The following is a 6000-nucleotide window of genomic DNA, read 5'->3' as shown; positions in this document are numbered from 1 at the left end:
TTACTGAACGTTTGCTGTGTGCTGCAGCATTTAGCATTATGCTGAAACTAGTCACAAGACTCTTACCTAAGTCTACCTCTTGGCAGGGGGCAACTGAATTCCCACTTGTGAGGACCACTGTGGTGCATTGTTGCAAAGAGGGCTGCATGAGGATGCTGTTTCTCCCATCAGGAGGTAGATTCTATTTCTCCTGTTTTTGAATCTGGCCAGTCATGTCACTTGCTTTAACCAATAGAATGTGGTACAAATGACTCTGCCAGTTCTGAGGCTAAGCCTTAAGAGACTTGGCAGCTTCTTCTTCCATCATCTTGGGTCTAGAGATGTCTGGCTACCCTGCTGAGAAGCCATATAGGGAGGGAGGGAGGCCCAGTCAATTCCTCCAGATAGTTTAGAAACTTCAGCTGAGCACTAGATGTGAGAATGAAGTCATGATGGACATTTTAACCCTAGGTGAACTGCTAGATAAATGCAGCCACATGCATAACCTAATCTGATACCATATGGAACAAAAAAAAATGCCCAGCTGAGCCTGGTTGTTTTGGGTTTTGGAGTGGCTTCTCATGCAGCAATAGATAATTGGAACACACACACCTTAACTCTTGGACCTACACAACCAGCCTGAAGAGTAGCAGAACACGTAAATCCCCAAGGGGGAGGAAGCTTGAAAGACTAGGGCGAATCTGCCTGGAGTCTTATAGCTAGTAAGCTATAGGTTCCAAACTTGCAACCTGTTCTCCTGGAGTTTGAATTCTGGGTGTTTCTCACCATATCTGGGTGCCTTAAGAGGGATGACTGATGAGGAACAAATCTCCACAAATGGCATATTATCCCTCAGTATTTCCATTTTCCCTGTCCTCATACTTGTATTTTTCCCAAATGGCTTTCATATCCCAATCTCCTTTGGTAACATACACCAGAATCCTGGAGCTAGATTCCTGGTTACAGATCTCATCACCTACCAGTTCCTTGTAATGGGAAAATTTATTTTTTCCCTGAAACAATTTTAAAATTGTGGTTAAATATACCTCACATAAAATTGACCATTTTAATGACTTTTAGGTGTACAATTCAGTGACATCAAATACATTCACAATATTGTGCAATCATCACTACTATCCATACCCAGAACCTTTTCATTATCCCAAACTGAAACTCTGTACCCATTAAATACTAACTCTCCACTCTACCGTCCCCTCAGCCCCTGGTAACCACTATTCTACTTTCTGTCTCTAGGAATTTGCCTATTCTAGATACCTCATATAAATGGAATTATGCAATATTTGTCTTTTTGTGTCTGGTTTATTTCATTCAGCATAATGTTTTCAAGTTTCATCTGTGTTGTAGCATGCATCAGAATTTTATTCCTTTTTATGGCATTTGGGTTGTTTCCACCTTTTGTCTATTGTGAATAATGATGCTATGAACATGGGTGTACAAATCCCTGCTTTCACTTCTTTCAGGTACATACCCAGAAGTCGAATTGCTGAATCATATAGTAATTCTATGTTTAACTTTTTGAGGAACTGTTACACTATTTTCCACAGTGCTGCTGCGTCATTTTACATTTAAATACATAACCATCAGTTATGCACAAGGGTTCCAATTTCTCCACATCCTCACCAACACTTATTTCCTGTTATTGCTGTTATATTTAATAACAACCATACTAATAGATGTGAAGGTGGGTAAGTTTTTTAATCTCTCTAAACTTCAACTTCCTCATTTTTAGAGCATGGATCATAAAAGACTTCACCTCATAGGATGGTTATGCAGACTGAATAAGTTAATATATGTCAAAAGCTTAGAATAGTGCCTGTCACATGGTAAATGCTATACACGTTTGCTGTTATTATTTTGAGGTCAGTAGGGCAGGCCTTTAAATTTCCAGAATGATGGAAACATTAAGATAAAGAGTTGTTGAGGAACTTGCTCAAGGTAACCCAACAAATCAGAAGGGGGACAAGGCTTGACTCAAATCCATTGAGTCAAGTTCATGCCTCTGCTATACAACCTCATGCCTATTAAATATATGCTCAAAAAATACTTGTTGAATGCTTGCATTATGAATGAATCTCAAGCCTCACTATCAGTTGGGAATACATCCAGCTGTGAGGAAGACCCTCCCCACCACTGCCCCAGTGGCATAACAAGATGGAAGCTTATTTTTCTCTGCCTTAGTTTGCTTTCCCCTAGAAACTGACTCAAAGACAAGGATTCAAGCAAAAGTCATTTATCTGGGAGATGAAGGGATACAAGAAGGCAATGTTACAGGAGCCAGCTTCCACTGTCTGCAAGAGTTGATATTAAATTCTCAGGAGTTTTGTAAGCCAATTATTGGACATGGGCATTATTGAAAATTAAGTTATGTGAATTTAAAATTAAATGATATTACAAACAAAAGTATTAAATATTCAAAACTCATCACTTCCTAATAATTTTACTTTATTTTACTAGTATCTATGCCCTTGAGGTTTTTCACATCTATTTTATGTGTACAGCAGAAATACTCATCGTTGGTGTGCTGTGACACATCTCTTCCCTGCTCTGTGTTCAGTGGCCCTGGGTTGGTAGCACAGCCAATTTATCCATTAACACAGTAGGTACAGTGCCCAAAGCCCACCATGGGGCCATGAAAATGTTTAAAATAAATTAATTCTTTTGAAAATCAGAAGACAAAAATAAACTTTGGGGTTGAAGGAAAATTTTTCATATATGGTATTAGTGTATTCATTTTTATATCAATTCAGTTGTTGACTATCATTTGTATTCAATACAATTTATCTACATAAATATTTATATTTATAAAACATACTATATATTTTAGAGAGGAAGGGTCCTACAAAGGCAAAATTGCCTAAGGCCCATGAAAGTAATAGTGCAGTTCTAGTTGGTAGCTTGACATTGGCCGTGGTGAGGGTATTTACACCACAAAAATCAGCAAATGCTACAAATCAGGGCTTGAAATTTTACTTTGTTAGCAAATATTTCTGTAAAGGGCCAGATGGTAAATATTTTAGGCTTGGCAGACCAGGTGATTGTGTCACAACTACTCAGCTCTGCCTTGTAGCACAAAAGCTGCTACAGACAATAAATAATGGGTGTGACTGTGTTTCAATAACATGCAGCGGCTATAGTTTGCCAAACCCTAGCCTAGCCTTAAAGCGATGGATAGTGTCAATGCAGATTAAAGTTTAAGACTATGTGTCTGATTAGCAGAAAAATGTGACAGCATTTGAAACTATTTATTCAGCAAAGAAGTTGCTCATGTCATTGACTAACAAGTGAAGTTCTGATGTACATGTTCATTATTTTATTTTTTCATCTGAGTCATGAATATAAATGAAACTATCAACCCACATTCGTGTTGGAACTGTACTTGGAGAGCATATGTTGTTAAGCAAGTTACTACTGTGGTTAACTGAAGCTTAATTCTTCAGGGAAACTCTGGGAAACAATGCAAAACACACACTTCAGCATTATCCCACCCAAAGGGCAAGGGAGCTGCAGTATTTATGCACCAACTCCCAAAAGTCATTAGTTGAGGACTGATTCTACTGGGTGTTAACGCCTTAGCAGTTTTGGCCTTCTGGGAACACTGGCAGCTGAGGCTTTTTGCAGTTTTAGAAGAGCCCTTAGGCACAGTGATGCAGATAATGAAAGCTAAAAGTCCAGCCCACTTTAAGGAATACCAACAGTGCATGTCACATCCTCTAAGGTAAAAAGTCTGAGGAGGACTGTCCTAGCTAATATGGTGGCTATGCCTAAAATATCTTCAGGGATTCAGGCTCCATCCACCATTGCCATCCCTAGAAATAATTCATTTTCCTCAGGGTCCAAGGTGGTAGCTAGAACTCCAGCCTTCACATGCACAGTCTAGACAGCAAGATAGAGGAAGAAATGAAAAGTAAGAGGTTAAGAGCCCACATCAATTGTCTTTTAAGAAAGGATTTTGGAAGATGCCACACACTTCCACTTACAATCCATTGATCAGAACTTAATCAAGTGGCCACACTTTGCTGCAAGAGGGAGTGGGAAATGTAATCTTCATTCTGGGGAATTATGCATCCCTGATAAAAATTCTATTTCTCTAGAAGAATGAAGAACATGGATATAGGGATAATCAGCAGTCATTGCCAGCCCCCCCCCCAAATGGAAGGGATGCAAACAGAATGCAAACTGATGTAGCCTTATGTCAGAATACATTGTGATGAGGACAGATACATGACAAAATTCCCCAGGTAGGGGAATAAGGAGGCAGTTTTATTCCAAATCATAGAGGGGAAAAAATTAAACAAGTGCTTTCCATATATGTAAACTCAAAGCTACAGTAAGAGAAAAGGTTGAAGCAAGTCATTAGCATCTTAGAATGGGCATCTTACCCATGCCTTCTGTGCCATCTTCCAGGACAGGAGTGCATGCAGTTTTCCCATAAAATCAGTGACACAAAAATCTATCCCTCTATTTATTTAATTAATAGACTTTATTTTTTAGAGCAGTTTTAGGTTTACAGAAAAATGAGTATAAAGTACAGAATTCCCATGTACCCCCTCGTCCAGACCCTTCTTTCCCCTGTTACTAACATCTTGCCTCAGTGGGAGCCAACATTGATACATTATTATTAACCAAAGTTCATAGTTTACATTAGGGTTCACTCTTCGTGTTGTACTTTCTATGAGTTTTGATATACACATAGTGATATGTATCCACCATTAAGAATATCACACAGAATACTTTCACTGCCCTAAAAATCCCCTATGCTCTTCATCCCACCTCTTTAACCCTCCCTCTCTCCCTCCTCATCAATCCTCTGGCACCCACTGAGCTTTTTACTGTCTCTATAGTTCTCCTTTTCCCACAATGTCATATAGTTGGAACCATACAGTATGTAGCCTTTTTAGACTGGCTTCTTTCACTTAGCAATATGCATTTAAGGTTCTTCCATATCTTGATAGCTCATTTCTTTTTATCATTGAATAATATTCCATTATATGGATGTACCACAGGTTGTTTATCCATTCTCCTTTCAGAGGCTATCTTGTTTCCTTCCAAGTTTTAACAGTTATAAATAAAGCTGCTACAAACATCTGTGTGCAGATTTTTGTGTGGATGTAAGTTTTCAACTCATTTGGGTAAATACCAAGGAGTACAATTGCTGGATTGTATGGTAAGAGTGCTTGTTTTGAAAACAGCCAAATGTCATCTAAAGTGGTTGCACTATTTTGCATCCCCACCAGCAATGAGTGAGAGTTCCTGCTGCTCCACATCCTTGTCAGCATTTGGTGGTGTCAGTGTTCTAAATTTTGACTGTTATGATAGGCGTGTAGTGGTATTGTATTGTTATTTTAATTTGCATTTCTCTAATGACATATGATATTGAGCCTCTTTTCATATACTTATTTTCCATCTGTATATCTTCTTTTGTGAGGTGTCTGTTCAGGTCTTCTGCCCGTTTTTTAATTAGGTTGTTTTTTTTCTTATTGTTGAGTTTGAAGAGTTCTTGGTATATTTTGGATATGAATCCTTTGTCAGATACATGTTTTGCAAATATTTTTCTCCCAGATTGGAGCTTGTCTTTTCATTTTCTTAAATGTCTTAGAGCAGAGTTTTAATTTTAATGAAGTCCCATTTGTTGATGTTTTTTCTTTCACGGATCATACTTTTGATGGTGTACCTACTCCCATCAGTCTTTCTTGTGACCAAAGGGATAAATCAGAGTGTAGGCTAATGGGGTGCAGAGGGCAGTGTAAATTGAAAGAGGAGGAGGGTGGGAATTGACCCTTTGATCTTGTCCATATAGGCTCCAACTTTTGAAATCATGTTTCATTCACCTATTTATACAACAATGCTATGTAACAAAACAACCCCAGAACTCAAAGGTGTACAATGATTGCATTCACTTCCATCTTACATGTCCACAGGTCAGCTGGGTTTCAGTTGATTGAGGCTGAGCTCAGCTGGGTTTAACTCCAAGCTGCAGGTTGGGTCCAGATCTGTTCTACA

This window comes from Camelus bactrianus, chromosome 19 (genome assembly GCF_048773025.1).
Source record: "Camelus bactrianus isolate YW-2024 breed Bactrian camel chromosome 19, ASM4877302v1, whole genome shotgun sequence".
In the NCBI taxonomy this organism is placed as follows: Eukaryota; Metazoa; Chordata; class Mammalia; order Artiodactyla; family Camelidae; genus Camelus; species Camelus bactrianus.
This window is presented reverse-complemented; position numbering follows the sequence as displayed.